Below are 13286 nucleotides of genomic sequence, written 5' to 3'. Positions count from 1 at the left end.
ATCTCATTATATATCATATCCCCAAAGGCCTACACTTTCTGTACTCCTGTTATCCCTCACTAAAGCAACTCTTTGTTTTCAAGGCACATGTCTACTCTCTTTTGTCTTGTCCAGTGCATCCACACCATGACCAACTTTCCCAGGTCTTTTAAGCCCATATAGCTGTAGGCTGGTGTGAAACCATTTAAAGCTATTCCACCACCACCCCTTTAAGCAAAGCATAGTGAGGATTGCTCATGTTACATGAGCATATGGGTTGTGCACACAATCCGGTAGATGTATGGACCATCAGATATGTGGGATTTTACTCAAGCAGATCTGAATTCCAAGGCCCATGCCAGTGTAAGCTTCTGCATTACTGCTAAAGCAGGAAGAGGAAGAACCCTTGACTCCTCCAGCATCTTTTAATTAAAGATCAGTGGAATTAAGAAAGGAGTAGAAGAGAAAAAAACAAAGTTTGTGTATTTTCTAAAAATCCTTTTAAAAGTAACTTTTCAACATTTTTTACACAATAGCAAAAATAATCTAATGGGAATTAAAATCCAAAATACTCAGCAGTTGCAGAAACTTTTAAAAAGCATTATATACAGGTAGCTCTAAACCATTATATTTCCAAAAGAACAAATCAATAAGCATTGGAAATGTACTACAGACCTACTCTAATCATAACTAATGTGCCAGATATATAAGAACCACCAAGGAATTAAATTTCATCTGACAATTACAGCAGGGGCGCAATCCACCAATGTAATATAGGACTAATGGAGACAATTTGACAAAGTGTTCATTCCAAGCTGACATTGGGTCAAGCTGAATGGAAAACCAGTGTTATAAAGTTCCAAAATGCTTCTAAACATCAACAGTGTCTATTGCCTGGGAAACTGAGGATGCACAGTTTACACATGATCAGTTAAATAATACCATCACATAAATTTAGGAAAGCACAAATTTCACTACAGAAGCATGAGCAGCCATTTATCTTTCCATGAGGTTGCGAGTTTAAAAACCAGCTACTACAAAGCAGTATTACATCTACTGAATCCAAAGCATTTCACATTGTGCATTATATTAGAAAGATGCACAGTAAATCTATATTTTAAGTGCTACAATATAGCAATGTGTGGGTATAGAAATGCCAGATTTAAACAAATAATCACTGTGGATACCTATAATTTTCCTAACCTAATTGAGAGCAACCAAGAATAAATGTTATTAGTCATATGAAAATACACACTTACAGCATCTAAGGTTGAGCACAATGCTATATTATGTTATAAAATGAATGAATAGCTGCTACTTACTTAAGGCATATGCTGATATCTGTAATTCTAATAATTCCACACATACACAAAGCTTGAACCATATATGTTTCATTTTCAGATAATGCTGAGTAATATTCTAATTCTCTCAAAATAGTTTAGTGAATTATCACCAAAATGTACATTGGTTTCTCAGTAGTACTGAATATGAATCTGAAGGGAAATCTGTAATTATTCTAAAGAAAAAAACAACTCACTCATGTGGCCAAGACTATTTGTGCATTATTTCCAAACACAATGTGCTGTCTCCCAAACACTGGTCACCTCTGCTAACCGTGCAAATAGACATCTTTTTAAATGGTGATTCTCTTATATTTAGCAGAGAAAGAGCAACTGGCCCTATCCAACCCCAGCACAGCAGCCCTCTAGTGGCCGTTGTTGGTATCTGCCTTATGTTTCTTTTTAGATGTGAGCCCTTTGGGGACAGGGAACCATCTTATTCATGTACTATTTATTTTTCTATGTAAACTGCTTTGAGAACTTTGTTTAAGGGGCGGTATATAAATATTTGTTGTAGTTGTAGTAGTCATTGTGCTGGATCTCAAGCAAAAACACCCCTAAAGATGTGGTATCTCAGTTTCTCCAGCCATTTATGTAAATAAAACTTTACATAACCAACCCTACCAGTTTTGCTTGGGAAGCAGTTTTACTTCAACTCAGAGTCAAATTAAACATTCACCTTATCGTGTTAGGGCATCTCTGAAATTGAAGGTGCCCCTTTTCACAACAAAACAAAACATCCAAAAGAAAAAGGCCAACCCCTTCCAACTGCCCCAATGTAACTCAATGATTGAGTTACACTGGGGCAGTTGGGAGGGGTTGGCCTTTTTCTTCAGAGTTTTGTGAAACCATTTCATCTGTGGGTTAATTGGGAGCTGTTATATGGAGTCCCTCAGGGCTCCATTCTGTCACCAATGCTTTTTAACATCTACATGAAACTGCTGGGTGAGGTCATCAGGAGGTTTGGTGCTGGGTGTTATCAGTATGCTGATGACACCCAAATCTACTTCTCCTTTTCATCCCCAGGAAATGGCACTCATTCTCTAAATGCCTGCCTACAGGCAGTAATGGGCTGGATGAGGGAGAACAAATTGAAGCTGAATACAAGCAAGATGGAGGTGCTCATTGTGGGGGCTCAGAATCTGAGGGGTGAGTTAGATCTCCCTGTGCTGGATGGGGTTACACTCCCCCAGAAGGAGCAGGTGCACAGCTTGGGAGTACTCCTGGACCCAGGCCTCACCCTGGTATCTCAGGTGGAGGCCATGGCCAAGAGTGCTTTCTATCAGCTCCAGCTGATTTGTCAGCTGCGCCCATTCCTCAAAGAGGATGACCTCAAAACAGTGGTGCATCAGCTGGTAACCTCCCGGCTTGACTATTGCAATGCGCTCTACGTGGGGCTGCCTCCTGCCTTTGTACGTAGTCCGGAAACTTCAGTTAGTTCAGAATGTGGCAGCCAGATTGGTCTCTGGGACAACCCGGAGAGACCATATGATGCCGGTTTTAAAACAGTTACACTGGCTGCCAATATGTTTCCGGGCAAAATACAAAGTGCTGGTTATTACCTTTAAAGCCTTGAATTGCTTGGGTCCGAGATATCTTAGAGAGCACCTTCTTTTACATGATCCCCACCGCATGCTAAGATCACCTGAGGAGGTCCGTCTCCGGTTGTCACCGGTCCGTTTAGTGACGACTCAGAGGCGGGCCTTCTCTGTAGCTGCTCCTGGACTGTGGAATGCACTCCCGGCGGAAATTCGTAATCTTGACTCTTTACTGTCCTTCAAGAGAGCCCTTAAAACCTATCTGTTTGGCCTGGCCTTTCAGGGTTTTTAATCGGTTTTAATTGTTTTAATATTTGGTTTTCAGGGTTTTAATTGTTTTGATAGTTTAATTGTTTTTTAAGTTGTTTTAAATTGGTATTTATATTTGTATCTCTGTTTTAATTGTTTTTAATGTTTTCTGTTTTAATTGTAAACTGCCCTCAGCCATTTCGGAAGGGCGGTATATAAATCAAATAAATAAATAAATAAATAAATAATCTGAGTCTGTAAGTACCTTCCTCTCCCCTGCAGGTGCTCTGGTTATGTATCTATAAGGATCATAATATTTCCAGCTCTTCTGGAAACTGATAATGGATAGTTTGCCTAGCTCATTTCTGTTGCTGTTTTATTAAAGGTAATAATGTGTTGTCATTTGAATAAAATATGATGCCTGTTGTTGGACCTTCCCACTGGCCATGGTGGGGTGGGATTCCTGAGTACTCACCCAGTTGCGAAGCCGAGAAAACAAAGGCAGTACAGCTCCTGGGTACAGGCAAAGCCATTTGGGACCTTACATGGTTACCAGGGAGAGCCAGGACACCCAGCAACCCACAGACCGTGGATGGCCCAGCCTGGACCAGCAGGTTGCCTCTTGGTGGAGAAGAGCAGAAGACAACAGCTAGCAAGACAAGCAACAGCTGAAAGAGGGAGGGTGTAGGCAGCTACATTGGAGAGGGTGGAGTCAGGACACTGTGGTTGAGATTGCCCTGATTTAAGGCTTGGATGGCCAGGGATGAGGAGGTCTGGAAAGATGGGAGTGACTTGGACCTAGAGACTCCCAGTGAGGAACAGTCTGATCCCTCTCCATGACAGCTGGTGGAGGAATAGACCCCTCCCCAGCACCTCTGAGGCCACTTCCACAGCCTATGAACAGGAGCAGAGGAAGGGACGCAGTTGGAGACTGTGGTCCCTGGCCAGAGTGTGACAACTGTTATTTTTGTACATACCATAGAGCTTGGAGGAGGAAAATCATAGAGTAACAGCAAAGTGGCAGGGGGTTTGAGTGAATTACAAATAATGGCTTGAAAAACAAACTAGCTTATTATCGGACTACAGGTTTCTGGTGATAGAGCAATCTGTTACAATTATATTTGAACTGACCAGCACCATAATAGTGTGATGTAACCCACTTGCATTATACAAGGATATATAATACTATGCTAAAGTTAGGGTACACTGCTGTGGTATACACCACAATAGTGCTCATTATGCTCATACATATCTTAAGAACGGGGGTGCAAATCAGTACTCAAGTATTTCTACATAATCAATTTATGGACCAAAATGTTTCAAATTATGAAAACAGTTTTGGTGCATGACATAATTTTTAGAGGTATGTGATGTCAGTTTTATTGTGAAATGTATTGCCAGGGATTTTAAAATGCATTTGGCTGATGCCTAATCTAAGATTCATCCCCAATGCACAGAAGTCAACAGGAATGGATGGCATTTTTTTCCCTATCAGCAAAATTTCTAGAGCAGGTTTTGATTAGTGAGCTTTTTATTCCTGTTGGTTTACCAGCTATATGTGAAAATGTTCATCCAAGCAGAGAGGTGCTTTCTGTTCATATTAAAATGCCTCTCAATGAAAAACCCCAATAGGGTAATTCCAGTTGAATAATATGTACCCTTCTATTTCCGTTGTCATGGGTGGATATGAATTTAAAATCTCCAGCTGGAATTCAATCAAGCAGAACTAGGCACCAGATGGTTATCTGTGCTATAGCCCAACAGATGTGTCCCTGGCTACACAGCTGCTCTTGATAGCTGAATGACAATATTTAAATAGGGTAAATATATAATATTAAAAATGTAACTAGAGAGGAAGAGTAGCAGTGGCTGGCATACAAGTCCTTCTCAATAATAAATACAAAACGTAATTCGCTCATTCAAAACACCAATATGATTGTTTATTGGTTTTGGCTGAGAAAGGCTGTTTTCTGTACAAGGCATACCCAGTGTCAGTCATATGCTACATCTTCCTGTTCCTAATGGTCCTTCTGGGTAATCATCATGCTATATTTTTCTCCACAGAAAAATAAGAAGAACAGAGTTTCTATTTTAAAGCTGAAGTGTTTTGAAAATGAGTCATAATGAATAGATTTTGTAGCAGACCAGCAGGAAATGAAGAGCCATTTGGAAAGATGTATAGGATATCTTCAACAGTTCCAAGGAGATGTTCATGGTTTTTTTAGCTCCCTCCTACTGAGTCTCAAAACATACCTACTGTTATGTTTAACAAACAATATTTAATAAGTAGCTAGCTTTTCTTTACCTCAACCCCTAAGACATAAAAAGCTATTACTACAAGGAAAAATTCATTTGTATTTTCCTTCAGACACAAATAAAATGTGCCATATTCCTACCAGCAGATGGTTAATTGTCTTGTGTACAGCACCATAACTAGTATAATAGTAAATAAGTATGTATTTTCTGTATACAACATTTTTATGCTGTGTATGAACCTCTCTACATAGCTTTTAGATGCTATATGCACATTTCAGCAGAAAAAGAAATAGGTACACTAGCAAATGAAATTCATTCTCAGGCTGCAATCCTATGTGCATGTACTGTACTTAAAAATAAACTCTATTTACCTTAGTGGGACTTACTCCTGGGGGGGGGGGCAGGATTATTTATTTATTTATTCATTATTTTATTTTATTTTATTTTATTTTATTTATAAAGAGAATCCAAAAAGAAGATGAGCCAGAATTGTTTAATATCAAAAGGGCTAGAGCCCATTCCTACATTTTGCTCTGCATTTATATACTTATATATTTGTATACCGCCCACTTCCAAAGTCTCCAGGCGGTTTACAGCATGTGTTTGGAGGTGTTTAATCTGTGGTTTAACTGATTAAACAGTGTTTTAATTGCTGTTTAATTTTAATTGTTCTAATGTTTTTGTTCACTGTTTATAACATCCATGGTTGTTTGAAGCTGTATCGAAAATTAACAAACAAATAAGATCGGGCTCAGAGCTCTCACTAGAGAGCTAAAGCAGTAAAATTTACAGCTAAAACAGTAGTAGCTAACAGCATTACTGATTTAACCCAGAGAGAAAGTCCTTACTGTATATGATGCAAGAGTGCTGCTAAACAGATCATTTCAGACAGAAATGGAGGCCACCATTGTCCCTTCTCACGCCCTGAGAGATGGCCCACAATGCCTAGCACCATTGCAGCCTACCATCCATCATAATGAGTTCTCCCTCCTTTTTAAGGCATTCTACGGTCAGGTCATCTCAGAGGATTAGAGGGGCCTGGACCACTTTCAGCTTTTGAGGCCCACTGTCACATTTTGGTCTGATAGGATGCACATAAGAACAAGCTGCAACACTTGTCAGATGCCAAAAAATTAACGAGTGTCCCAGTTTGAGGCCCCTTTAAGCTTGAAGCCCAAGCCAAATGGTCCTCCTGGCCCCGCCCTTCTGATTGCTCTGACTACAGTACAGGAGGACCTTGTTATACGCAGATTTTGTTTTCACATTTTCACAGGTGTCCAATAGGGATGTGCATGGAACCGACAGGGGCTGGTTTGAAGGTAGGGGTGGGAAAACTTTAAGGGTGGGGGAGGGTGAACCCACGCCTCCCTCTGCTTTCCCCTCACTGGAGCTCGCTTGAAAACCGGTCTGGCGGGGTGGCAGCGTACCTCCCTGCTGCCCCATCCACTCTTTGGACTGGAAGTCGGCAGAAGTATCTCATGCATGTGTGCACGTTGGACGCGTGCACATGCACATTATGCTCACACATGCACACGATGGGCATACATGCTGACGTGCATATGCGCATGAGCTACTTCCGCTTACTTCCGGTGTGAAGAGTGGACAGGGCAACAGGAAGGTACGCCGCCGGACCAGTGTTCAAGCCAGTGCTGGCGGGGAAAAGCGGAGGGAGAGGTAAGTGCACCCTCTGCTGCCCTTAAAGTTATCCCATCCCCTTCAAATCGCCCAGTGTTTGAACCTGTTCAGAGGCCCGTAATAGGGCCTCTGAACAGATTAGTGCAGATCCCTAGTGTCTAATTGACACCCAGTTTCATTATCGGTGGATACAAAAGGGTTAAAACACACATATCTGCAGTTCCTAGAGAGCTGGAAGTGACCACAGAGGTCATTTCCGGTCACCATTTTGTCCATGGGAGCCATTTTGTGGCTCAGATGAGCTGGGGGAAAATTGGGGGAGGGAATCCATGATTTTGGGAACCATTTAGGGGAAATTGCTGGATTCCAGGAGTCCAGCAGAGCATGGTAGGGCACCTTCTTTGGCTCATATTGGTGTTTTTTGGGGTGGGGGTTATTAAAAAAATGACAACATGCAGAAGAGAATTCAGGTGAATGGGCAAATAAGGTCATGTTGGCAGTTATGGAATATTTTAATCTCCCTCAGACATTCATTTTATGGTCATATAGGTCCATTGCTTCCCAATTTCTCTTCCCCCCCTCCTTCCCTCCCTCCCTCTCTTAGTTTTGCCACCTAATACTTCATACATCTCTTGTAGTCTATTCTAATACACAACATTTTATATGTTTGTCCTGTTGTTAGACATATACTAACATATTTGTTAGACTCTGTTGTTTTTGTTCCCTATCTCAATAACCCCAGATGGTAAACTAAAGACAAACACACACATTCATATCTGTAACAAATAACTTTTCAAATAGTTAGTAATTGTCTAGAGCTTATCACAGCCAAATTAGTACATCTGTGTTAACAATAGCTTTATTTTGTCTTAATTTGTCACACACCAGAAATAATTTCAGTTGATTGAATTACATTGCATTCATCAGAGTACAGCAAAGGGAGACCCATTAACTAGATTGTAGAACTAGAAGAGTGTTAAGAGCCCTGCAGAACTTGCATTGAAATGAATGGAGACTACTGAGCAACAAAGTTGAGTAGCATCATTAACTAGTACTAGGTGGTTAGATTTGTAGCTTGCCCTATTCCAAGGGGCTAGAGCAAGCTGTAATATATAAAATGGCTCCCTGTCCCAAAAAGGCACTCCTTCACACAGTTATCATATGAGAAATTCCCAATGATTTAATTCATACATATTCGTAACTATAATTACATCCACATAGCCAAATCTAGAGCTGTATGTACACTCCAACATATAGAAAAAACCTCATTCATTTCACATGCCTGCCTCATTCACTTCAACTGAGAGAATACAATCAAATGTACTAAAATTGGCTTCCCCCATTGAAATGAAAGAGGCAGAGATATTGCTGGCAGGGTACCCTTTATGTGCATTTGTCTTGCCCATATATAAAGGAGTATTGAACTAGGCTACAGAGTGCACTAACTGTAACACTGCCTAAATAATTTTGGCACACTGTCCACAAAACCATCCAGGAAGTATACAATGTTTATAATAATTTCATTATGCAATCTGATCTCAGATTCTTTACTGTTCCTTCAAAATTTAAGGCTGAAAATAACAAATTGCTTTAGATTAGTATAAAATTTATTTTGATATGATAGGCCAATATACAAATAAGATGCATTGCTAGTTGGTTATCTAAATATATAGGTAAAGTGTGCCATCAAGTCGATTTCGACTCCTGGCTCCCACAGAACCCTGTGGTTTTCTTTGGTAGAATACAGGAGGGGTTTGCCATTGCCTCCTTCCGTGCAGTATGAGATGATGCCTTTCAACATCTTCCTATATTGCTGCTGCCCGATATAGTACCAGCAGGGATTTGAACTGGTAACCTTCTGCTTGTTAGTCAAGCATTTCTGGGTGCCTTAAATTCTGTTACTGGAAAAGTAAGTAAGCTTACTTAACTATGAATGTCACAGTAACTTTCAAGGAAGGGTTAGGAAAGAGCAAGTTGTAGTAGCTGTCCAAAAGCTTTATTATTGCAATGGATCACATTTATGAAACCCTCATAAAGTTACAAACAGTTGTAATAAAAGAACAGTTCCAACAATGTAAAGTGGTCCATTACAAGCAGAATGTGACAACTTTATTACTGAAGTGGACCACTATTACAATTATTAAAGGGAAATATATTTCACATAACTTGCTCTGAAGCAAAAGAGCATAACAGACCAACATATCAGTGTAGAGACATAATCCTTCCTAAGATGCTAATAATTACACAGAACAATTCCATAAACGAGACAGTGAGTCACCATTATATGATATTATATGGTACAACACACATTTAAATGAAACAAGATATGATGACAGTAAAACAGGGAGGAAAACAGTCTTTATAGTACTTTAGGTTTTATTTATTTATTTTATACTCCATCTTATGGCCTATATTAGGCCCTCAACTTACAGTATAAAAACAATTTAAAACCACAAGGCAGTAAAACTGTTTAAAAAAACACCCCAGTTAAACAAGAGGTCAGTCGTAAAATTAGAGTGCAGTAGCACTCTGATGAAAGATCATTTCCCCTAACCACCTAGAAGCTCGGCAGGAAGTTCCATATGGATTCCACAGCTGGGAAAGTCCTTTTCCTCCTTAGAGCTATCAGTTTTGCTTCCGAGGGCTGAAGCACTCAGAGCAGAGTCTCATAATTCAAGTTAAGGGTATATGAGTGTAAATATGGGAGGATATATTGAGGATAAGAGCGTGGTGTAGTGGTTAGAGTGCTGGACTAGGACTGGGGAGACTTGAGTTCAAATCCCTATTCAGCCATGAAACTAGCTGGGTGACTCTGGGCCAGTCACTTCTCTCTCAGCCTAACCTACTTCACAGGGTTATTGTGAAAGAGAAGCTCAGGTATGTAGTACACCACTCTGGGCTCCTTGGATGAAGAGCGGGATATAAATGTAAAATAATAATAATAATAATAATAATAGATAATAAAATTCAGCCATCCCAGGTCCTTGGGAAGGACTCGATGTCTGGATAAAACAAACCAGTCAATAACACCTGTCTGACTGTTTTTTAATATTATTATTATTATTATTATTATTATTATTATTATTATTAAAAACAGTCAGACAGGTGTTATTGACTGGTTTGTTTTATCCAGACATCGAGTCCTTCCCAAGGACCTGGGATGGCTGAATTTTATTATCTATTTTTTATTATTATTATTATTATTATTATTATTATTATTATTACTCAATGGGAGAGCATCTCTAGGAAGAGATAAACTCCTGTCTGAAACCTGGGAGAGCTGCTGCCAGCAAGGTAAACTATACTAAGCTAGATAGACCAAAGGTCTGACTCAGTATAAGGCAGCTACTAGATACAGTTCACTTTTCGCATAAAGTCCATCAACTCAGTAGAAGAGCATCTGCTTGTATGAAGGTCCCAGGTTCAATCCCTGACATAAACAGGCAGGACTGGGAAAGATGTGCAATACTGACAATAGACAATACTGAGCTAGATGGACCAATGGTTTTATTCTGTATCTGGCAGCTTGCTAGATAGCCTGGTCCTAAGTCTGGTCCTAAGCGGCAACCAGTAGTGACTAAGAGAAGCCATCCATCATTACAATAGTTTAAGACAACTTGAGGCCATAGTAAAAATTTCAATAGATTTTTAAAAAATCAATATGGATCTATTGAAGTCCCTGTAAAAATAACCTGTCAGTCATAAAAATAACCGGAGTTATTGACTTCTCCTTGTTGTTGTGGAGGTTATTATGCCCCTCTCCTTGTTACCTCTTTTTCCAAACTGAACAGCCCCAAACACTGTAGCTTTTCCATGAAAGTAGAGTGCTACAGACCTCTGATTATTTTGGTGGTTCTCTTCTGCACTAGAGATGTGCACAGAACCAGTTCGGCACTCCCTTTCTGGAGTGCCAAACTGATTCAGTCTGCCGGCATCCAAACTGGTTCACAGGGTGGGTGGGGGGTAGCTTTAAGGGTCAGGGAAGGCGCTGCCTCCCTGTCACCTTTTCCCCTGCCGGCGCCCTCCAAAAAAGCAGGTGTGCTGGGCTGCAGCATTCCTGCTTGCTGCCCCAATCTCCATCATCACGCTCATGGCCAACACCCCCAAATAAATACATAAATAAAACAATTTAAAAACTTGTTTTTAAAAAAATCAATTTTAGAATTCAATTTTTAAAAGCCTGAGTGAACAAAATGGTCTTCTCCTGGTGTCTAAAAGAACAAAGTGATGGTGCCAGGCAAACCTCACTGGGGAGGCTGTTCCATAAACTCTGAAACTCCCTAGTACCCCTTCTCACCTTGTTTGACAGGGACTCTGAGAGCATGATCTTGCACAGCATAGCATAATGCAGGGGGTGGCAATCCACCTGCTGCTGCAGACTCATAGTGAAGTGCTGGTGCTTTTGCGCAAGAGTGCAAATATTGTGCTGGTGCTTTCGTGCAAGAGTGCAAATATTTCAGGTAGTGTGTACACATTCTCAAAGTGCTGCTTAGGTTGAAAAGACATTGACAGTCAAATGATGAGTTTTCAATCTAACTAGCACTTCCACAATGTGGGTACACTATTTGAAGTATTTGCGCTCTTATGCAAAAGTGCAAGACTGTTGGTGCTTTACTACAAATCCACAGCAATATGGATGGATTGCCACCACCCACATTATGTTGCTCTGGATGTTGGCCACTAATAATTGGGGGAACACACTTCTCTCCATTGTAAACATTTTCCATTTATCTCTGTTCTCTGCCTCTTGTTCTTTAACCAGTTACTGATCCATAAAACGACCTGTCCTTTTACCCCAGAACTGCTAATTTGGTGAGGGACTTTGTCAAAAGTTTTTTTGAAAGCCCAAGTATCCGTGCCAAGTGATAGACAGCGGGACCCTATTTATATGCTTGCTGACATTCTCAAAGAATTCTAAAAAGTCACTTCTGCACTTACACTTACATTTCTGTACTTACACTTCTGCACTTACACTTACCATTCCAGAAGCCATGCGGGTTTTCCTTCAGCAAGGTTTCCCTCTATATGTTCAGTTGTTTTACTTTTAGTTATGCTTTCCAGCAGTTTACCTAAAACAGGTGTTAAGCTCATAGGCCTGAATTTACTAGATTCCTTTTTTTAAAAATTGGCTACTTTCTAAACCTCTACCCCAGAGCCCAATTTGGGGCATTAGAAATTACATTTTTTGCTAAAATATCAGCAATTTCGCATTTAAGAACTCTCAGGCAGATGCTGTTCAGTGATTTGTTAATATTTCAATACACAAAACATCATCTCTCATAGGCAATCCTTTCATGAGGCAAGGTGAGGCAGTCACCTCAGGCAGTAGACTATTAGGACACCAGCAGGATGTCAAGATGTCCCCCACTACTGACATCAGAGCATCTCTTCAGCACTGATTGGATTCTTGCAAGCTTTGCAAGAAGTGCCTCTCTTCACACTCCTGCAAAAGCTTGCAAAAAACACAAGGAAAGAAGAGGAAGCTGCTGGCAACTTTCCCTGCTCCCTGCTCCCCACATCACTTTTAAAGTTTTAAGGGAGAGTTTTGAAACCCCACCAGGGTCATGAAGCAAGGCAACATTTGACACTTTGCCTCAGGCACCACAATACCTTGGGCTGCCTGCTCTATCCACCTCTATTTGGCTCAGTTCTTCAGACTCTCACCCCGAGAAGGCCAGTTCAGGCATGGGTATCTGCCCTATACCTTCAGTACTGAGAACAGAATCAAAGAATTATTCATTCAGCTTCTCAGCAACTTCTATATTCTTCTTAAGCACCCTTTTCAGTCCCTTGTCATCTAATGATTCAGCTGTCTCCTTGGCAGGTTTTCTCCTTCTGAGATACTGAAAGGAGTTTTAATTGTTCACCTTGATGTTTTTACCAATAAGCTAATGTTCACTTCATTTTTAATGTGTTTGACAGGATTGTATTTTACAGAACTACAGTTATCTCTTTGAAATTATAGCTCTGTATTGCGTGATGAGGGAAATGGTTAGAATGTGCATATATATGAAAAATATTGATTTTAAGGTATAAACTGATTTTTATAATCATTTCTGTTGTGAATTTGATGTGTGCATATGCCATATTCATAAATGTACTGAGCATGTCCACATATCACAAGTGTAATTAAAAAATCAAGGTAAAAAGCCAACACACCTTAAAAACAACAGAGAACTTTAATGGCTTAAATGCTACCTCTTCTTTTTAAAAAGCAGAAATTGGGACAGATTAACTATCTTATTTCTTAAATAAACAACCAAGAAGTAGTAATAAATCCCCAGAGTAG

Source organism: Hemicordylus capensis, chromosome 5, assembly GCF_027244095.1.
Source record: "Hemicordylus capensis ecotype Gifberg chromosome 5, rHemCap1.1.pri, whole genome shotgun sequence".
In the NCBI taxonomy this organism is placed as follows: Eukaryota; Metazoa; Chordata; class Lepidosauria; order Squamata; family Cordylidae; genus Hemicordylus; species Hemicordylus capensis.
This window is presented reverse-complemented; position numbering follows the sequence as displayed.